At 46.1% G+C, this 23,415-nt stretch overlaps 1 long non-coding RNA gene across 1 annotated transcript in view; it reads left to right on the top strand.

Moving 5' to 3' along the window:
• The window catches only part of LOC122882686, a 40,583-nt gene extending 17,542 nt beyond the window's left edge, over positions 1-23,041 (top strand). The window contains exons 2-3 of the long non-coding RNA XR_006379438.1: positions 7,225-7,461; positions 21,340-23,041. This is a non-coding gene — a long non-coding RNA (uncharacterized LOC122882686). The remainder of the gene's footprint in view (positions 1-7,224; positions 7,462-21,339) is intronic.
• Positions 23,042-23,415: the final 374 nt, after the last annotated feature.

The raw sequence follows: 23,415 nt of genomic DNA, 5'->3' as shown, positions 1-23,415 counted from the left end.
AAACCAGGTGTGTGGGTATGGAATCTCTATCAAGGCTACCTGTCACTGACCCTCTTAATCCATATGCTTTGTTAAATCCACGCGAAAACTAGAACTTGTATTATTTTTTAAAAACATTGAGGCTGGCGTTGGTGGGTAGTGTCGCATAAAACCCCTTGTTTCAATACATGAGATCATGAAATTTGATCCAGAGTGAAACCCAGAGAGGGTTACCTGTTGTTTTCATAAATTTTTAAGGTTGCATGCCCTGACCCAGCTGTTGAATTTTATGGCCATTTTTTCCTGCACACCAAGATATACTTGCTTGCACTCTCCCAGAATGTCCCATCAAGCTTGAACAGATTTCTATTCTATATTTGCGTAAAACAGCACTCAGCAAACTAACCACCACACATTTCACTATGTCCAGAAATATGGAGGACAACAACCCATCTGGTTAATCGCTCTGTTCTTGGTTCTGTTCTGCCGGGTCTGTCTGATTGACGTCCACACCCAAATCGATCATCTTGTTGATAGTGCTGCAGGCTCACTGTGAACGGCACTCGATTCTATCGCCCCTCTAAAAAAGAAGATAATAAAACAAAGAAGGTTAGCTCCATGGTTTAACCCCCAAAACTGCAAATTAAAGCAAACATCGCAAAATCGGAACATTAGTGCGCATGCGCCAACGTGCATGCTGCCTGTTGCCGTAGCTCCATCTCGTCGTCTTTAATACTCCGGTGCAATATTCCAGTTTTTCCTATTTATTGATATTGATATTTATTCATACCTCTAGTACTGCTGTGCAATATCCACCATCTCATAATAATCTCAAAAGGCTACACTTAGCTTGACAGTACATGCACTACTACTTATTACTTATGTTATTACATTGTATTATTATACCGTATTATCATTATCAACCAGTAAACCCACTTTGTACTTCACACTTATTTTATTTTATACTTATACCCACCTGCAACTTAATTTATGTTCTGACCTGTATTATAGTGTATTGTATTATATTTTTTGCTAGTACTTTCTCCTGTGTGCACTGACGTAAAGGCAAGCTGCTGTAACAAAGAGTTTCCCTTCGGGGATCAATAAAGTATTTCTGATTCCGATTCTGAAAACTTGAAAGGAAATGGTGTTCCAACAATCCATAAAAATCTAATTTAGCCTGACAAGATCTTAACTCTTAAGTGTTTAAGTCTTAAAACATATAGGAAAGCCCTCCGTAATGCCAGAGCAGGCAACTACTCATCATTAATAGAGGAAAATAAAAACAACTCCAGGTTTCTTTTCAGCACTGTAGCCAGGCTGACAGATAGTCACAACTCTATTGAGCCATGTATTCCTATAGCCCTCAGTAGTATCGACTTCATGAGCTTCTTTAATGATAAAATTTTAAGTATTAGACAAAAAATTCTTCACGTCCTGCCCTCAACCAGTACCGATTTATCTTCAAACACAGGAACCTTAGAAACAACTGTTAAACCTGATATATGTTTTGACTTCTTTGCTCCTATCGACCTTCTTCAACTAACTTCAATGATCTCTTCATCTAAGCCATCAACCTGTCTCTTAGACCCCATTCCAATTAGGCTGCTTAAAGAAGTTTTACCCTGGATATGATCAATCTGTCTTTATTAACAGGCAATGTCCCAAAGTCTTTTAAAATAGCTGTAATTAAACCTCTTCTTTAAAAGCCCACTCTTGATCCAGGGGTTAACTATAGACCTATATCTAACCTTCCCTTTCTCTCTAAGATCCTTGAGAAAGCAGTCACCAATCAGTTGTGAGACTTTCTACATAACAATAGTTTACTTGCAAAGTAGCTGTAATTACACCTCTTCTTAAAAAGCCCATTCTTTGTCCAGGGGTTTTAGCCAACTATAGACCTATATCTAACCTTCCCTTTCTCCTCTCCTCCTCAAGATCCTTGAGAAAGCAGTCGCCAATCAGTTATGTGACTTTCTACATAACAATAGTTTATTTGAGGATTTTCAGTCAGGATTTAGAGTGCATCATAGCACAGAGACACCACTAGTAAAAATTACGAATTAACTTTTAATTGCATCGAACAATTTGTCTCTGAACTTGTCTGGTTAGATCTTAGTGCTGCATTCGACACCATTGACCATCACATCCTATTACAGAGACTGGAACATTTAATTGGCATTGAAGGAACCACACTAAGCTGGTTTCAATCCTATCTATCAGATCAATCTCAGATTGTACATGTTAACGGTGAGTCCTCTGTGCACGGCAAAGTTAGTCACAGAGTTACACAAGGTTCTGTGGAACTTCTGTGAAACCCTGGATGACCTGCAATTTTGTGATGTTAAACTCTGACAAAACTGAAGTTATTGTACTTAGCCCCAAACACCTCCAAGACACATTATCTAAAGATATAGTTACTCTAGATGGCATTGCCCTTGCCTCAAGCAACACCGTAAGGAACCTCGGAGTTATCTTTGATCAGGATTTATCCTTTAACTCCCACATGAAACAAACTTCAAGGACTGCCTTCTTTCACTTACGCAACATTGCAAAAATCAGGCACCTCCTGTCTCAAAATGATGCAGAAAAACTAGTCCATGTATTTGTTACTTCTAGGTTGGACTACTGCAATTCCGTATTATCAGGCTGCCTGAATAAGTCCCTGAAGATTCTACAGTTGATCTAGAATGCTGCGGCATGTGTACTAACAAGAACTAGGAAAATAAATCATATTTCTCCAATATTAGCTTCTCTGCACTGGCTCCCTGTAAAATCCAGAATAGAAAATAAAATCCTTCTCCTCACCTAGAAAGCTCTTAAAGGTCTGGCACCATCATATCTTAAAGAGCTCATAATACCTCATTACAACACTACATTCCCAGAATGCAGGATTACTTGTGGTTCCTAGAGTCTCCAAAAGTAGAATGGGAGCCAGAGCCTTCAGTTATCAAGTTCCTCTCCTGTAAATCCCCTGTCCCATATAGAGGGAAGAAATTCAATATTACCTACTATAGGCATGGCCCTGGAAAAAGATTCTGGACTTCCAAACATTTTTTTTTTATATTTGTCCAGATTTTTAGAGTATGTTTTGTCCAGTCATTTTCAATTTTGATTCTAAGGCCTTGTTTTATGTTTATAAAAGGTAAAATGGACAAGGGTATCTCTTTGACTGAACTTTGTTCTATTTCAACCCATCCTGATTCTTTATCATTTTTAATCCAGGACACTACTGCAGTTAACTGGGCTGCCCAGTAATAATATTTTAGATTCGGTAAACTTAGACCTGTCGTGAGGCGGGAGGTGCTATATGGAGGTATGTGGACCCAAAAGCAGATGACGAGGAAGCGGAAGTAGCTGGATGACTACCGTGTTTATTGTTGGGTGGAATGCAGGCAAGAACAGGCAGAGGTGAGCAGACAGGTAATGAGCAGACAAAAGCCAAAATCCAAAAATCCAAAATTCCAAAATTCCAAAATTCCTGGGTGGGCGGAGGGGGGTCCGGAGGAGGGATTCAAGGGCCAGGTGGGAGACTTGGTGCGGATGGCCCGGGGCTGGACAGGTGCGGAGCTGGGGACCTCAGAGCTGATCTCCGGAGGCCGGCGACGAACACGGAGAGTCACTGGAGGCCGGCGACGAACACGGAGAGTCACTGGAGGCCGGCGACGAAGGCGGAGCCCTTCTGGAGGCCGGCGACGAACACTGACCCTTTCTGGAGGCCTGACCATCCACTCAGGGACCAATGGCGGTACAGCGGGGCTGGGGACTGGCAATGAGACGTCAGGACGGGGAGCCAGCGACGGCGGGACATCAAGACAGGGTGGTGAGGTGGCTGGATCTGGAGCCGGCGACTGGGCCTCGGGACAGGGAGCCGGCGGCTGGGCCTCGGGACAGGGAGCCGGCGGCTGGATGGCTGGACATGGAGCCGGCTCTGGACCAAGAAGCTGCTGCGACCCAGCAGGGACTGGACCAAGGGGCTGCTGCGACCCAGCAGGGACTGGAACCGGCGTGGCAGCAGGACATGGCACTGGCGACTGGACCTCCGGACATGGTGCTGTCTTCGGAACCTCAGGAGCTGCTGCGATCCAGCCGGGAAACGAGTCGGCTGCGATCCAGCAGAGAGTTCAGGGAACTGCTGCGATCCAGCCGGGAAAGAAGTCGACTGCGATCCAGCAGGGGGTCCAGGGGGCTGCTGAGGTCCGGCGGAGAGTCCAGGGTGCGGCTGATATCCAGCGGCAGCGACGACAGGGTGCGAAGGCTGCTGCGATCCAGCGGCGGAGGCGAGGACAGGGTGCGGCTGCGATCCAGCGGCGGAGGCGAGGACAGGGTGCGGCTGCGATCCAGCGGCGGAGGCGAGGACAGGGTGCGGCTGCGATCCAGCGGCGGAGACAGGGAGTGATGGCTGCTGCCATCCAGCAGAGGCGACAGGGAGTGATGGCTGCTGCCATCCAGCAGAGGCGACAGGGAGTGATGGCTGCTGCCATCCAGCAGAGGCGACAGGGAGTGATGGCTGCTGCCATCCAGCCGAGACAGGGAGGAATGGCTGGAGCCATCCAGCCAAGACCTGGAGCGATGGCTGCCGCCATCCAGTAGATACCGGTAGCGATGGCTCCTGCCATCCAGCAGAGACAGGGAGTGGTGGAGAGTGACCGGAATCTGGAGGCGAGGCAGTGCCGGCTGTCGAGAGCTGGGTGGTGAGTCGGGAGACCTGCTGGGTTTCCTGAATGATTTGGGAAACCATGGCCTGATGGCTGTCTGTCAGAAACTGGAGTAAGTGTTCATGCTGGCCTACCAGAATCTCTCTGTTAGCCAGTGCTAAGTGGTAGGGTGCTACCTCCGGGTCTTTACCTGCTGGGTCCATGTTTGGTCGGATCATTCTGTCGTGAGGCGGGAGGTGCTATATGGAGGTATGTGGACCCAAAAGCAGATGACGAGGAAGCGGAAGTAGCTGGATGACTACCGTGTTTATTGTTGGGTGGAATGCAGGCAAGAACAGGCAGAGGTGAGCAGACAGGTAATGAGCAGACAAAAGCCAAAATCCAAAAATCCAAAATTCCAAAATCCAAACAAGGTTCACCAGAGAACAAAGAATCCAAGATAAACTCAGTCAAGGGCTTGGCCAGGAACAACACCATGTGTACAACAATGATCCAACACAGAACAAAGAAAAGACCCAGACTAAATACCCAAGGGGAGGTGAGACAACAAGACACAGGTGCAAACAATCAAGGGAGGACCATCAATCAAAACTGGAGGGAAAACACAGACAGGAAGTAAAAACACAAGACACACAAGGGAAGGAGACTACTACAAAATAAAACAGGAAGTGTCAACACCAAAACTACCACAAGACCTCCTTTCTGCTAGTGGTTCGATGCTCAATGCAAAGAGGACGGGAGACAAGGAGTCACCCAGTCTCACACCTCTTTCTACCTCAAAAAATTTGGAACACTGGCCATTCACCCTTATTCTCAATTTTGATTCTTTGTATAGTAGGTTAATCCAGGTTACAAACTTTTCTCCGAAACCCATTTCCATCAGAATCAGAAATACTTTATTGATCCCCGAAGGGAAACTCTTTGTTACAGCAGCTCGCCTTTATGTCAGTGCACACATCAGTGTTTGTTCCAAAAATAGCCAATCAACTCTATCAAATGTTTTCTCAGCGTCGAGGCTGAGAAGCGTTGCATTTCTTTTGTTTTTTATCGCTGTTGATTGTAAATTTAAAGCCCTTCTCACATTGTTGGTTCCTTGACGGCCTCGAATAAATCCGGTTTGATCTGGTTTTATGACTTTTTAAATATATTTTTGAATTCTTTTAGCCATGATAGATGTTAGTATTTTATAATCCACACATAGAAAACTAATCGGGTGATAACTTGTACATTGCATGGGGCCTTCTTTATGCAATACTGAAATTATGGCTTCAGACCACGATTTTGGTGGGTCTCCTGATTGTAGCGCATAGTTATATACTTCACATAGTATTGGAGAAAGATCATTCATAAAAACTTTATAATACTCTCCAGAAAAAAAACATCTGTTCCTGGTGCCTTATTATTTTTTAGATTACTGATTGTTTCTTTAATTTCATCTTCTGTTATAGGGTCTGTTGTTTTACTTGCTTCCTCCATCAATACTTTTGTCAAATTAAGAGGTTTCAAAAATTAAGTAATTTTATCTTTCTTAGATTCCTAGTTTTGGCCTCTATATAAAAGCTGATAATAATCAGCAAAGGCGTCAGATATTGCTGTGGGGTGGGTCTCAACCTTTTTCGTTACAGAATGTCTAATCTTAGGAACTATGTGACTAGCTTGATCTTTCCTGAGCTGAAAAGCCATAAGTCTAACAGCTGTATTTCCCATTTCATAGTATTTTCTTTTTATGTATCTAAGGGCTCCTTCTGCTTTGTATGTCAGTATTTTGTCTATTTTTTTCCTCGTCTCTTTTAATTCCCTAAGCGTCTCTTATTTTTTATTGTTTTTATGCTCCCTCTCTAACCTCTTTATTTCATTTTCATACTTTTGTTGTTCTGAGTTTCTTTGTTTCTTTATTCTAGACCCAATAGATATAATCTTACCCCGTATTGTGGCTTTTCTTGCCTCCTACAGTATTAAAGGGGAGACATTACCATCATTATTAATAGAGAAATATTCCTTCAATGCATCTTGTATTTCTTATTTCGTTTGGGGAATTGTTAACACCGAAACGTTTAATCTCCAATATCTAAACAGTTTGTCTAACCCTAAATTATTTTTCATGATAACTGGGTTGTGGTTTGAGATGGTAACTGGCTCAATTATGCATTCTCTTACTTTATATAAGTCTGCTTTCAATATACAAAAGTAGTCTATCCTCGAGTAGCTCTCATGCACATGAGACAGGAATGTAAAATCTCTTTCCCTAGGGTGTGCATATTCATATTTTTTGCACTGCTTACTGATACATATTTAGTTGGTTAATCCAATCAGTTCAGTATCATTCGTTGTGCATAATAAAAAAAAGGTGTGAGCTGAGGCTTGGAAGATATCTCAATAAAGGCATGTTGATTGCAATCAGAAATAATGCAATGGTGATACACAACATAGACCCACTGACATATAATACATATATATAGTTTGTATTTCATTAGCATATTGTGTTGGCTTCAGCACTTGCTTCAGTGTTGTAAATGACTAGGAGCATCAGTTTTTCACAGAAAATATAAATGTATTCAGTCATGTGTTTTGTTTTATGCACTGACAGGACATCCATGCATCAAGGTTTTGCTGTCATTGGTGTTGATGAAACAGTCCGTGACATCCCAGATGCCACAGAGCCACCAGCAGTTGAGATTCCAGACATTGTACCAGATCTCAGGGTGGAATGTCAGGAAATGTGCCTCTATCTTGTATGAAGAGAGTCTGCGTCTGCTGACACCATGACCCAACTCCTCACAGAGCTGAAGGTGTGCACGGATGCCTGTGCAGAGACCACTCATGTGTAAGCACATTATTATTTTATTGATAGTAGTTTTAACTGAGAAAACAGAGTGTAATGTTATTGTTTTGAATAAATTGCTGCGCTTTCAGTGTGTGATTTTCATAGAAAAAACATGCATTTTCAGGAACTGTGACTTGGACTCCTTATTTAGCCCTTGGTGATGACGTGTAGTAACATGAAATTATACTGGTTGGGACAGCTAACATTAACTTACAATAATGAAAAGCAGTCTTGCCATGTGAAAGCAAAATAAGAATTGTGACACCAGGGTTTCCGTGTACGTTCTTTATTTCTTTTGTTCTTTCTTTCTTTTCTGTCCACACGCTCTTTCTCTTCTTCCGTCCGCTCTCCAACCGCCTCTCTTCTTCCCCCTTGTACAGCATACTACTGTATTTAAGGAGAGAATAATTAGTTAACCGGGTTCAGCTGTGCAAATTATCTCTCCTTGATGCTGCTCACCTGAGCAACTCCCCCACCTCTCCCTCTGCAGCTTAAAGCTACCCATACCCACATACCCCCACCGCCCGACTTAGGCCTGGGAGCCATCCGGCCCAACCAACCCCCCCCCCCATGGAAACGGGAGAGGAAGTCGCCCACGGCCATCTGCGTCCCCGGCCTATGGATCACTTTGAACTTAAAAGGCTGGAGAGCCAGATACCACCGTGTGATCCGGGCGTTGGCATCTTGCATGCGGTGGAGCCACTGGAGGGGGGCATGGTCTGAACAGAGGGTGAATGGGCGCCCAAGCAGGTAATACCGCAGGGCCTCGACCGCCCACCAGATGGCCAGGCACTCTTTTTTTGATTGTACTGTACCTGGCCTCCCGCTCTGACAGCTTCCGGCTGATGTATACGACCGGGCGGTCAACACCCTGCACCTGCTGGGACAAAATGTCCTCCACTCCCCTGTTCGACGCATCAGTCTGCAGAACAAAAGGGAGAGAAAAGTTTGGTGTGTGGAGGAGAGGCTCCCCACAGAGGACTTGCTTTACCCTCTCGAACGCCAGTTGGCACCGCTCTGTCCACTGGACCGGATCTGAGGCACCTTTCCTGGTGAGATCGGTCAAAGGACTGGTCAGCTCTGCGAAGTTGGGAATGAATCGCCGGTAATAGCCAGCCAGCCCCAGGAACCGCCTCACCTCTTTTTCTGACTTATACTTTGGGCAGGCCGCAATCGCAGATGTCTTGTCTACCTGGGGGCGCACCTGCCCTCCACCCAAGTGGTACTCCAGATACCGTACCTCCCTCCGTCCAACCGCACACTTCTTCGGGTTGGCGCTGAGACCGGCCTGCCTCAATGACCCGAGCACCGCAGCCACCCGCCGCACATGCTCCGCCCAGCTGTCACTGTGGATGATAACATCATCTAGGTAGGCGGCTGCATGTGCAGCGTGCAGACGCAGTACTCTGTCCATGAGGTGTTGGAAGGTGGCCGCCACCCCAAACAACCCGAACGGAAGTGTGGTAAATTGGTACAACCCATACGGAGTGGAGAAGGCCGTCTTTCCCTTAGACTCTGGAGACAAGGGAATCTGCCAGTAGCCCTTGGTCAAGTCCAGCGTCGTGAAAAAACGAACGGTGCCCAACCGATCCAGGAGCTCGTCAACCCAAGGCATTGGATAGGCATCAAATCGTGACACTTCATTTACTTTGCGGTAGTCCACACAGAACTGTATGGTCCCATCCTTCTTGCCTACAAGAACGATGGGGCTACACCAGGCACTATTGGACTCTTCTATTACCCCCATCTTCAGCATGGCCTTTAATTCTTCCTGCACCATTTTCTGTTTGTGCTCAGGCAACCGGTAGGGCCGTGAACGCACCGTCACTCCCATGTGAGTCTCAATGTGATGCTCTATGAAGTTGGTGCGACTCGGAAGGGGGGAGAACACGTCGGCAAAACGCCCTTGCAACTCGGCAACGTCTGTTCTCTGGGACAGTGTGAGATGGTTGTCAAAAGGGAGCGAGGCGGCACTGGTCGATTTTGAAACCTCAGGCCCGAACTCATCTCTCTCACCCACCATGGTCACCAGAGCAACAGGCCCCGCCTCTCTCCATGCTTTTAGGAGGTTGAGGTGATAGATCTGTGTTGCCCCTCCCCTGTCCGACCGCACCACCTCATAGTCCACATCGCCCACACGCCGTGTGACCACAAAGGGTCCTTGCCACCTGGCGAGTAATTTGGAGCTGGACGAAGGGAGTAATACAAGCACTTTATCTCCCGGCATGAATTGTCTTAATCTAGCCCCTCTGTTGTACAGGCGTTGTTGATGATCCTGAGCCTGGAGCAAATTCTCCCGTGACAACTGCCCTAACGTGTGGAGTTTTGCTCTCAGGTCCAGGACGTGCTGAACTTCGTTTTTACTGGGGCTTGGACCCTCCTCCCAGTTTTCTCTAACTAGGTCCAGGACCCCCCGTGGGTTTCTGCCAAACAGCAGCTCAAAGGAAAATCCCGTGGAGGCCTGGGGCACCTCCCGTACTGCGAACAACAGAGGATCTAGCCACCTATCCCAATTGCGCTCATCCTCGTGCACAAATTTACGGATCATGGACTTCAAAGTTTTGTTCAGGCGCTCAACGATCCCGTCCGTCTGACGGTGGTATACACTGGTTCGAATCGACTTGATGCCCAATAATCCGTAAAGTTCTCTCAGTGTGCGTGACATGAATGAGGTGCCCTGGTCAGTCAGGATCTCTTTCGGGATCCCGACTCGGGAGATGACCTGAAACTGTTCCTGCGCCACACTCTTTGCCGAGATTGTGCGCGATGGCACTGCTTCGGGATATCGAGTTGCATAGTCCACTAACACTAGCACAAAGTGATATCCACGTGCGCTCCTGTAAAATGGCCCAGTGAGGTCTATACCTAGGCGTTCAAATCAGACCTCCATCAATGGTAATGGGCGCAAAGGTGCTCTCGGGATGGCTGGTTGGTTAACCATCTGACATTCGGGACAAGACGCACACCAACGGCGAATGTCTCCCCAAATCCCAGGCCAAAAGAATCGGGCCATTATCCGGTCTAGTGTTTTATTACACCCCATATGCCCGGCCATCGGGTTGTAATGAGCCGCCTGGAAAACTATTTCCCGACGGCTTTTTGGTACCAACAATTGCGTTAATTCTTCCCCTGTCTGAGTGTCACGACTCACTCTGTACAGTCTGTCCCTGATCACTGAAAAGTGTGGATATGACTGCGTCAGGGCGCACCACATGACCATCAATTCTTGTCACTTGGTCGAAGGCAAAGCGTAGAGTGTCGTCACGCAACTGCTCCAGTGGAAAATCTTCCGTGGAGGGTAACACAGGAGCCTGTGGCGTCTCCTGTGGAGGCACTGCCAGTTTCCTCCTCCCCATCTGCAGCATCAGACAACCTCGCGTCACCACTAAGCACAGCACACACATCCCATGTCCCTGACGGTCGTGAATGCACCCCCACACAGTGCCTCACTAGCCTATCAAACCCAAGCCAATCTGTACCCAAAATCAGGGGGTGTGTCAGGCAACTAACCACTGCCTTAACACTAAACTTTCTCCCTTGATGTCTAATTTCCCTGCACTACAGGGTATCTGTGAATATCCCCATGTACACACTTAATATCCACCCAGCAAGCCTCCACCAAAGCCCCGGGTCGAACCAGGTTCTGGTGAATAATGGACTGTGTACAGCCCGAATCCACCATTGCCCGGTGTATACCCCCTTGGATTCTTACCGGAACACAGTATGTCGCCCCTGGGCCGGGGGAGGGTGTTGGAGAGCCGGCAACCCAAATCACTTGTCCAACCTCCATGAGTGGGCAGTCACGTCGGCAGTGTCCGGGCTGCCCACACCTCCAGCACTCCTGCCCCAGCGTTCGAGGAGCCCCCTGCAGGTCGTGAGCCACAACTGTAGCAGCTGGACCCTGGGAGAGAGAGAGAGAAGAGAGAGGGTTAGCGCGTGACATGGGGCTGGGACGTGCAGGTGGCCCTTGCAGCGGCCCCATGCCCCTTTTCTGCGGTGCTGGTGTTGGCCGGGCAGCCTCCAGGGGGCGGTCCTGCGATGTCTAGCTTCGGGGGAGTACAGTCAGGTAATCCTCTGCCAGTGTGACCGCCGCCATCAGATCCATGGGGTGGTGGCACTTCACCCACTCGGCCACCCCGGTAGGGAGCCCCTCCGTGAATTGCTCCTTAATAATCGCGTCTATCAGCCGCCCCTCCTCCGAGGATTCCCCTGGCTGCAGCCACCTCATCACTGCATGTCTCAGTTGCTGTGCGTAGACGAACGGGCGATCCGCGGGCCCCAGCCTCATGCTCTGGAACCGGCGGCGGTGATCTTCACTGGAGAATCCCAGCCTCCTCACGTCAGCGAAGCTCCGCCGCGCGGCGGCTGGGAGTCCAAGCGCCACTGTCTGCGCCTCCCCGGACAGCAGTGGCAGCAGCCGCACAGACCACTCTGTCGCCGGCCATCCACATGCCACTGCCAACATTTCCAGGAATGACTGGGGGTCATCCGCCACCGACATCTTGTGGAGGGTGATGCCGGAGAGGGCGAGTGGTGGGGATGGCGGTAGTGTGGCCCCCGGCTGGGACACCAGGCTTGCCAGCAGCTGGGTCTGCTTATCTGCCTGTTCCTGCATACTTTCCAGCTGCTACCTATTCACCGCCGCCTGCTCCTGGTGCATCGCCACGATTTCACCCAGCATCTGGGCCAACATCGCCACCGGCTGCACTTGCTGCAGATCCGTCATAGTAATCTCAGAAGCCTAGTTACGTTGGGCGCCAATTGTAGCGTAATCGTGCTACCTTGAGTTCCTCTTGGCCCTGAGACATCACGCTGACACCAGGGTTTCAGTGTACGTTCTTTATTTCTTTTGTTCTTTCTTTCTTTTCTGTCCACACGCTCTCTCTTCTTCCGTCCGCTCTCCAACCGCTTCTCTTCTTCTCCCTTGTCCAGCATGCTACTGTATTTAAGGAGAGAATAATTAGTTAACCGGGTTCAGCTGTGCCAATTATCTCTCCTCGATGCTGCTCACCTGAGCAACTCCCCCACCTCTCCCTTTGCAGCTTGAAGCTACCCATACCCACCTCCACAGTGACAAACTGGGATGTACTCTGTGAGCCTCATGGAGAGGACATTGATGGGCTCACTGCAGTCCACACAGAAGTTAATGTAGCCAGTGATGCACTCAATGTCCCAACTAAGATGGTCCATTGTTATCCAAATAAAAAAACGTGGGTAACAAAGGACCTCAAAGACATCCTGAATGCCAAGGGCCTTTACTGATGGTAATAGGGAGGAGGTGAGGGCAATCCAGACTGACCTGAAGGTGAAGATCACGGAGGCCAAGGAGAAGTACAAGAGGAAGCTGGAGTGGAAACTTCAGCAGAACAACATGAGAGAGGTCTGGAGCGGCATGAAGAGCATCACTGGCTTCAGACCGACTGGCAGCAGAGGAGTTGGACAGGGCCAACGAACTTAATCTGTTCTTTAACAGATTCGACACACCGGCTCCTGCTCATCCCCCCTCTAACTCAGCTCCTGTCGGCCCTCAGAGTTCTCTGTGTCCACTGCTCCCCCTCCCCATCTTCCTTGGAGAGTCCCACTCTCCCCTCAACTGGCTATCAGACTAACGGCCCTCTTCCCCCCCTCCCCCACCTGTAACCTCTGCTGTGTGCCTGACTGCTGACCAGGTGAGAGGACAGCTGATGAAACTCCATTCAAACAAGTCTGCAGGCCCCAATGGAGATAGCCCTGGGGTGCTAAAAGCCTGTGCCCCCCAGCTATGTGGAGTCCTTCAACCTGAGCCTGAGTCTTCAAAGGGTCCCTGTTCTGTGGAAGACATCTTGCCTCGTTCCTGTGCCGAAGACACCAAGGACTACAGACCGGTGGCACTGACCTCCCACATAATGAAGACCCTGAAGAGATTGGTGCTGGAACAGCTGCGGCCCATGGTCAGACCCCTCCTAGACCCCCTTCAGTTTGCAGCTCCACCCCCACAATGTCACCGGCCTTACAGATCAGTTTATTGAGTCTGTTGGCGTCCGCTACCTTTAGCCTGCTGCCCCAGCATGCGACAGCATACAGGATAGCACTGGCCACCACAGACTCATAGAACATCTTCAGCATGGTCCGGCAGATGTTGAAGGACCTCAGCCTCCTCAGAAAATAGAGGCGGCTCTGGCCCTTCCTGTAAACAGCCTGAGTGTTCTTGGTCCAGTCCAGTTTGTTATTTAAGTGTACTCCCCGGTACTTGTAGTCCTCCAGCTGTTCCAGCACTAGTCTCTCCAGGGTCTCATTATGTGGGAGGTCAGTGCCACCGGTCTGTAGTCCTTGGAGCCACTGGGGCGTGGCGTCTTCGGCACAGGAACGAGGCAAGATGTCTTCCACAGAATGGGGACCCTTTGAAGACTCAGGCTCAGGTTGAAGACATGCTGAAGGACTCCACATAGCTGGGGGGCACAGGCTTTTAGCACCCCGGGGCTAACGCCATCGGGGCCTGCAGCCTTGTTTGAGTGGAGCCTCATCAGCTGTCCTCTCACCTGGTCAGCAGTCAGGCACATAGCAGAAGTTACAGGTGGGGAAGGGGGGAGTCGCCGGTCTGGAGAGGGCCGTTAGCCTGATGGGGAGGGGGGAGCAGATTACTCAGAGGAGCTTGAGGGCCGACAGCAGCTGAGTTAGAGGGGGGATGAGCAGGAGCCGGTGTGTCGAATCTGTTAAAGAACAGATTCAGTTCGTTGGCCCTGTCCAAGCTGCCTTCAACTCCTCTGCTGCCAGTCGGTCTGAAGCCAGTGATGGTCTTCATGCTGCTCCAGACCTCTCTCATATTGTTCTGCTGGAGTTTACGCTCCAGCTTCCTCCTGTACTTCTCCTTGGCTTCCCTGATCTTCACCTTCAGGTCAGCCTGGATTGCCCTCACCTCCTCCCTATTACCATCCGTAAAGGCCCTCCTCTTGGCATTCAGAATGTCCTTGATGTCCTTTGTTACCCACGGTTTGTTATTTGGATAACAATGGACCATCTTGGTTGGGACATTGCAGTCCACACAGAAGTTAATGTAGCCGGTGATGCACTCAGTGAGCCTGTCAATGTCCTCTCCATGAGGCTCACAGAGTGCATCCCAGTTTGTCACCTTAAAACATTCCTGCAGTGTCTCATAGGCCTCCTCTGACCATCTCCTCACTGTCCTTTTGGTCACAGGGTGCCTTTTTACCAGAGGCACATAGCAGGATTTGAGGTGAACCAGGTTGTGGTCTGACCTACCCAGAGGGGGGAGGGGGGAAGAGCTGTATGCATCCTTCACATTAGCATATAGCAGGTCCAGTGTCCTCTCCTCTCTAGTAGGACAACTCACATACTGGGTGAAATTAGTCAGTGTTGTTGAAACACTGACATGGTTGAAGTCACCCGAGATTAATATGAGGGTACTCGGGTGTTGAGTCTGGAGTTGTGCTATGGCGGTGTGAATGGCGTTGCACGCCGATGCCGGGTTAGCAGAGGGGGGGATGTAAACAGCCACAACAATGGCATGTGAAAATTCACGTGGCAGATAATATGGCCGGAGTCCCACAGCTAGCAGTTCAATGTCCGGGCTACAGATACTCTGCTTGATGGTAATGTGACCAGGGTTACACCATCTGTTGTTAACTAGAACAGCAAGCCCGCCGCCTTTCCGCTTACCACTCCCGGTGTGATCCCTGTTGGCCCGAACAGTATGAAAGCCGTCGATGGAAACGTTGTGGTCCGGGATATCCTGGTGTAGCCATGTCTCTGAGAAGCACATCAAGCTACACTCACGGAACTCCGTCTGACTCCGGGCTAACGCCGTTAGCTCGTCCATTTTATTCGCCAGCGATCTCACGTTGCCCATGACGAGAGAAGGCAGACACGGCTTAAATCTCTTATTCTTAAGTCTCTTTTGTCTGCACCCCTCTCTCTTCCCTCGCCGCTTCGTTCCACCTCTGCATCCTCGGTGTGTCCTCCTCCAGATCTCAGTGGGGACATCGGTAGTCCTGGGCGCCATGCTGCTCGGCTTCAGCGCGATCAGCTGTTCCCTGGTGTAAACAATGCGGCCAAACAGCTGATCTGCAGCGGTGCCCCGACCGAGTAGCAGAAGAAGTTCCACGGCGAAAAAAAGTACAAAAACACTTTCTACCCTCATTTTCGCAAAGAGCGTAGTTTAAATTACACTTACACACAAGTTACTCAAGTTTGGAAGAAAAAAGAACAGTTAAAAGTTGGAAAAAGTAAGACGACGAGACGGAGCTACGGCAACAGGCAGCATGCGGGCTGGCACATGCGCACAACAATGATGTGTGAAATAGATGTCTAATGTCTAAATGTGTGTGTGAATGCTGTGTTTAACTGAACTGTACATATTTTTGTGAGATGATAAATATTGATGGATGAGGGGAATAGCAGTGAAGATGCAGTAAAATTACTAGAGCATATTACAGACAGAGGAGCTTTAGAGACAGACAGTTGGAACAAACTAAAAGACAGGATGTGCCTGATTTTTGCAATGTTACGAAAGTGAAAGAAGGCAGTCCTTGAAGTTTGTTTCATGTGGGAGTTAAAGGATAAATCCTGATCAAAGATAACTCAGAGATTCCTTACGGTGGTGCTGGAGGCCAGGGCAATGCCATCTAGAGTAACTATATCTAGATAATGTGTCTCGGAGGTGTTTGGGGCTAAGTACAGTAATTTCAGTTTTGTCAGAGTTTAACATAAGAAAATTGCAGGTCATCGAGGTTTTTATGTCCTTAAGGCATGCCTGAAGTTTAGTTAACTGGTTAGTTTCATCTGGCTTGATCGATAGATACAATTGGGTATCATCCGCATAACAATGAAAGTTTATGGAGTGTTTTCTAATAATATTGTCTAAAGAAAGCATATGTAAGATGAATAGAATCGGTCCAACCACAGAACCTTGCGGAACTCCGTGACTAACTTTGGCGTGCATGGAGGACACACTTAACATGTACAAACTGAGATCGATCTGATAGATAGGATTGAAACCAGCTTAGTGCGGTTCCTTTAATGCCAATTGAATGGACCAGTCTCTGTAATAGGATGTGATGGTCAGTGGTGTCGAATGTAGCACTAAGATCTAATAAGACAAGTACACAGACAAGCCCATTGTCTGATGCAATTAAAAGGTCACTTGGAATTTTCACTAGTGCTGTCTCTGTGCTATGATGCACTCTGTTTATAGACAGTTCCTGCTTTAGAGTTGCTTCAGGCAACCATGCAGGTTATGCCATTGTGCAATTAAATAGAGATAACACTTATACAGAAATTCTGGCAAACAAGGTTGCTCAACCATATTTTACACACTTTGCATAGATTAAAGCTTTAACAGCCGCGTGTAAATTAGCACAGGGAAAGCGTTGTAATATATATACAGATTCAGTGTTCGCTTACGGCATGTGCCACATTTATGGAAATATCTGGAAGCAAAGAGGCTTCCTAAGGGCTGATGGCATGCCAGTTACGCACAGAGAAGCAGTCTCTGCACATTTAGATGCAATACACCTCCGAGCAGCGGTTGCCATTATCAAGTGTCCAGCACATCAAAAAACAGACACTTAAATAAGGGAATAATTTAGCAGATGAGGCTGCAAAACAAGCAGCAGTAGGCAATAGTATGGGCCCTCTGTTGGTAGCAGAGGACTGTGAACCACTCACAACATTGTCTTCCCTTATATAAGTGCAGGACAGAGCAGATCCTTATGAGAAGTCGGTATGGGTGATAAGGGGGGGTATTAATATCACACAGGTTGGTCCCCAAAAAGGACTGTGGAGAAGTTGTCATGGACACTTTGTGTTGCCTATTTCATTGATGCAGTTTTCTATTAGGACTCTATGAGTCTGACCATTGCGCAAGAGGGGAGGTTCTCAAGCATCTCCAAGTGGTCTGGTGGTCGCATTTTTGGCAGCTACAGTTGACTGGACATTGCATGAATGAGAATTGTGTGCACAGTACTGATGAGATCACAGACTAATAGACTTTACACACTTAACACCGCATAAAATGTGCACAGGGAGACCAATGCCAGTGCCATATCTTAGAGACCCATATGAAAAACCTCTGCTTGAGCAATTAGAAAGAGAACTAAGGAGTTATGTACAGCATTTAACTTAATACATAAAGTTATATTCCAGCAAATGAAAGGTGTCACAGAGGAAAGGCAAGCCACCATTCCAGACCAACTGCAGAGGGTGCGCTCAGGAGAGTGGGTATACATCAAAGTGTTCAAGAGAAAGTGGGACCAACCCAGGCGTAACAACCCCAACAGCCCGAACGGTCGAAGGTAAGAGAGATTGGTTCCATCTTAACCACTGCTGCAGAGCAGACGAACCAGAAAGAACAGTTGAAACATACAGAAGAAGGGCATCCCATGGGCCGGAAGGGGACGACGACGCCTCCTTGCAGGAAATCAGATGGCCTCTAGGCCCACAGGGAGAGAGGAAATCTCAGAGACTAGCTGCCAGACGAACAAGTAATAGATCATTGGCGGATAAGTGGACAGGAAAGTGGATCAGGCTCAGATGATGAACCTACAAGTCCAGCAGAAGGTTATGGGTAGCATGAAGCCAACCCAGGGGAGGGGACATCAGGATCATGAGGGTAGATAAAACTAGGAAAGGGAGATTATGGAAAATAGGAATAATACATAGTCTTATCAATTTGGCAAATTTCAATACAAAATTTTCCACAGACAAAACCTGTCCCAGAACAGGAGCAGTTGGGCCTTAGCAGTAGGAGTTGTAGAAGCAAAGCAAGGTAAACTGCCACTGCATAAGTTAATTAGACTTACTTATGTCAGATCAGTCACAAATAACCAAACATTGACCCTAGGCCCAAAAGCTACTAAATTGGACATTGTTTCTGTAGATGAATGGTGCAGTGATGAGGGGGTGGTGAGTGTAACAGTAAATTGCTCAAAAGATCAGTGTATAAATGTTAATTCTGGCAAATCTATAACCAGCAGCCACTAAATTGGTGAGACTGTACCATAAACAACGTAACCACTGGCAGATGTGTTTTGGTTGTGTGATGACGATAAGCAGGTAAAAGTAATACTGCCAGCAAACTGGACAGGAATCACAAAGTGAAAACGAAGCTAAAAATAGAATGAGAAGAAACCTAGGTAAGAGTTGGACAGCAGATATAGTATATATTGCTTGGAACCACCAACCACATGGTGTGCCAACAGACTATGAGGCTATGTGGGAAGATTGGATTATCTCCAGACAGGTAATGGGAATGATACCAATTCTGGAGCGAATGGAAAATGCACATTATACAGCACGCAACAGTAGATGGATAAATCATCTATGGTACAGCGAGCAAAGAATTGGACAATATCAGCTGTGGTAGCTATACATGAGCACTCAACCTCTTTGTTGGCTCTGCACAATAGATTTGTTATAGACACATTAGTGGCAGATGACCAAGGAGTGTGCAGTTACATAGGAGATGAGTGTTGAATTGTCATTACAATGCACACTGGGGAAGAAGGGAACCTCACAAAAGCCATAGAGAAATTGAAGAGATTGAGAGATGAGTATGTAGCAAATTTTAATTGGAACACTAAAATACCAGTGATATGGGATTGGCTTAATAACTTGAACTTCAAAAAGATCCTACAGTTGGTAGGAATGGTAAATGGGACATTGTTGTTGATTGTCACGGCCGTCATGCGTTGCATGTTCCCATTGATCCAAGTCATGATTAAGAGAATGACTAAATTGGTGACTGGACAGTTTCCTCTTCAGGTTCATAATGAGATCGAAGTTGATATGGCGATGGCGCCAGTGTGCAGGGAACAGCATATTGAGCTTGACTGGCTATGTGATAACGAATATGAGATTATGAGTTCTCAAAGTTGGTTAATTGACGAATAAAACTTCTAAAAAAGCAGAACTAACACGGCAGACAAACACAAGAAAAGAAGAGGTAAAAAGAAAATGACAAAACAATACAACCACGAGCTCCAACCCATTCTGGATCTTTAAGCATACAGTCCTATTCCATTGCATAAATCTAAAACCATTTTGCAATTTTATGGTCATTCAATACAGTCAGAAGCAGAAGCGAGAGATTCATTGCAGCAAGTGGCAAACAAAAGTTTACACAGTGCCAGAAGGAGTGACTTTAGAATATAGCACTGTGTCACTCAGCTATACCTATGATCTAGTGCAGCTAGAATATGCATACTGTATGCCGCTATATACCAAAACTAAGATAGAAATCATTACACTAAGAGTAGGACAGAACCTACTGTTCAGTACAAAGTACAGTACACTAGGAAAGCATGGGAGAGAAGATAATACAGGTTTCTGTTAGACTAATATTTCAGCCCAGGCACGAACTTCTGTGATCCAACACCATAGAGATGTTATGGGTAACAGGCGTGGTGACCACAATAACAGAAAGAAAAAGTCTGTAAAATAAAAGTAGATCGTGAGAGAAAGAACGACAGGTACACTCGTGTCTTTTCCCAAATTGTGTCTCTTATTTCTTATCTAAACATGTAATTTACAAAAGTGCATTTACTTGTCTCGTTTACAAAAATAGCTTTGAAAGTCTAAATAAAGTCCATTTCACTTCATTATGTATCTGTATTTACTCCAAAACCTTCTACTGCTGCTTATTGCACTGTTACTTGACCTTTTTACAGTTGCAGTACAGACTACATACTGGACTTTTAATATTACATTGACTTCTATTGACATAGTGCAAAACTCAAGATTAATTATCCCGGACTAGTATTAGTGCATAAATCTTACTTAAATTTGGACAAAGCACCTTACATTAGTTAGCTTAGATAAAGTATAAAACACAGTTACAATATAGTAAACCAAAACATTTACAATATGGCTTTTCTTTACAGTTTCTACATTAAATAAACAAATAGTGCACAATGGGTCTTTTAACTCTAATCAAGTCACATCAGGAGGCTTGAGCATTAAACTGGAGCACTATACATAAAGTACATAAATCCAAAATCCAAGGTTACTGTGAAATAAACACATTCAGCGCGAGCTGACGAACTCTCGCGGGAACTGTGCAAACTCTCGTGAGACTATCGGCGCAACGCAGCTAGCTTTACCGCCTCGACCTTGCCGCGGTTCAGTAAACTTTTCTCAAACTGAGCCAAAAGTTACACAAATCATCACAATATTACTTTTCAGCAAGTACACAAGTAATACGAAGCTCAATGCTTTCATTTATGGCAATTTTAACCAAGTACTGACCTGTAAAATAAAAGTAGAGCGTGAGAGAAAGAACGACAGGTACACTCGTGTCTTTTCCCAAATTGCGTCTAAAGGGGAACAGGAAGTCGGCCCACTATAGGCAACCGGGGGTGCGCGACCACAGTGTCAAAGGTTCTGCTTACATTGTTCCACTCTTTTAGTCACCAATACTAACACAGGGCTACATATTATAAATGTAAAAATAAAGCTCTTAATTACCAGAGTATATTTGCACAAATTTAAAGTAAAGTATTGTCTTTTTATTCAATAATACCAAATGTGGTCACACATATTTGGGTGTACCACAGAAACGTAATCCTTAGGGCACTTTTTTTTGAGCATTTTCAACCAGGCATCGACGGGCACACTCAACATAATGTGAAAAACACATTTAGAATTAAAACTCTCGTTGACAAACTGTCCAATGGGCTCATCCTCAGCATTCAAATGGCAGCTCGTATGGTAGTACCATCTACCGGTGGAGGTGGTCTCCCATACCGCTCTGAATGTTTTTTGTATGTCGGACTCCTCCTCTTCATCATTGTTGGTCTCAGAGCTGTTGACAGAGTCTGTATTGATGTTTTCCTTGTTTTCCTCCTTCACCACTAATGTTCTTTCTTCTGTATCTCTGACCCACAGACTGGAAAATGAAGCCTAGTTTTCCACTTTGAAACAGTGTGTCACCACAAGATTCAACACTTCCCAGTTCCCACTTCCAACACTTCCAGGGTCCATTCCACGTGAAGCGGCTCTGAAGGAGGCATCTGGGTCCTACACAAATAGATGACGCGTTTCTTAGGAGCGTACCACAATGGCAATTCTTGAAACGTAGTCACAGGCACTTCACTGATGAACCCTGTAATTGCAGCTCTGTTTCTATTTCCAACCATTTCCACAGCGGACTTTCCTGCCTTAAATGGAAGAGTATGATGAGAGAAGGGGTTATCAAGTTCATGACCTGTCAGCTTAATTTGTCACAGTGGTTGTGTGAAAAGGGTGTCCATTAATTATCTTGTGTTGTATGCTTCCTTGTCACCTGGCTCTGGATAGGGCCCTCACCTCACCATTCATCCAGGCTTTTTGGTTGAGGAATGATTTAATTGTCTTTGTGATCACCACGTCATCAACACATTCGCTGATGTATGATGTCACTGTTGATGTAGTCCTCAAGGTTGGTGTGGTTCTCCTGGATGGCGGCATCTCTGAACATGTGCCAGTCTGTGCACTCAAAACAGTCTGTAGAGCTGCTGTAGTTTCTTCTGTCCACACTTTAACTGTTTTTTTGATGGTTTAAACCTTTAATTAGCTAGGAGTAAGTGGGCAGGAGGAGCAGGGAAATATGGTCTGATTAACCAAAATTGGGGCGGGGAGGGCTTTGCAGCTTTGGTGTAAATCATGAGCCAGAAATAGGCTGGGTAGCCTGCACTTAATCCAATCCCTACGCTTCCTTTTCCGACGTTGATGAGTATATTTCTGTCATAGTTAATGCGCTACCATAGGTAATGCGTGTTTCAATAATAAAGGCGATAAAATAACAAAACAAAAATATGGGGAAGCTACTGGCCGCCCAACCCAGTCTCACGACAATTTGTGAAATAGTCACAAAATCTATAGATTTGTGTCCATTTTTTTCGTGACACTCAGCACGACTTTTAAAGTAATAAGGACAAATGTAGTATAAAGAGTGAAAAGTCCGTGCAGGGAGGAGATTGGGGTGGATAGATGATTCAGATACAAGACTTTCATATAGGAGACTGGGGTTTGATTCCCGTGTGAAACCAATAGTCAATTGTTTTAAGAAAGTAGTCTATTTATTCTAATCCAAACCAAGTAGTTTTGGTGCCTAAACCTAACCAAATTAGTCAATGTCGATTGTTTTAAGGAAGTATTCATTCTAACCCAAACCATGGTCTTTTTCTAAACCTAACCAAGTAGTTTTGGTGCTTAAACCTAACCTAAATGTGACCGCCACCTGAAATGTTTCTCAGCAAGCTTTATTGTAAAAGTCTAAACGTTGCATATTTATTATTTTTAACTTGACTGAAAAAAAAATGTGGTGCAGGCATGAAAGATATTTCCAATTGAAATACATTCATTTGAAAGTCGTGCTGAGTGTCATGAAAAAAATCAAAAAAATCCATGTGCACAAATCCTATAGATTCAATTTTGTGACTATTTCACAAACTGCCGTGAGATTGTGTTGGGCCGCCGCATCTGCATGCGCCGCTGTCACCATCTGAACAAACTTCTGAACAACAATACAGAATATTTTAAATCTAATGTATTGGTAGCATAAGAAGATTTTTGCCCATACACAGAAATAAAAACTGTGGAAATCTGATCAGTTTGAGGCATCTTGTCTTTAATCTCTTCATTTAGACTGCACAGATTTGATCTTGGTTGACAGAACTATCTAACCACAAGGTTCAATGAGTAGCTGTTCTGCAGCTTTTGGTCATGTTACATGATCATCCTCAGCAGATGGAGTTTGCCCAGTTGCCATGGAATTGTAGATAGTCAAATGTTCCACTTGTTAGGAACAATTTTCCATCCATGTTTGCTTAAAAGTGGAGATTTAAAGTTCATTCTTTACCTTGGAAGCAGTAGTTAACAAAACAATTGCACCACAAGATCCATTTCCATCTACAGTGTATGTATTGATTGGTTGACTGACAGAAAATAAATTAGTGACTATTTTGATAACAGATTAATCAT

Source organism: Siniperca chuatsi, linkage group LG10 (genome assembly GCF_020085105.1).
Source record: "Siniperca chuatsi isolate FFG_IHB_CAS linkage group LG10, ASM2008510v1, whole genome shotgun sequence".
In the NCBI taxonomy this organism is placed as follows: Eukaryota; Metazoa; Chordata; class Actinopteri; order Centrarchiformes; family Sinipercidae; genus Siniperca; species Siniperca chuatsi.
This window is presented reverse-complemented; position numbering and strand designations above follow the sequence as displayed.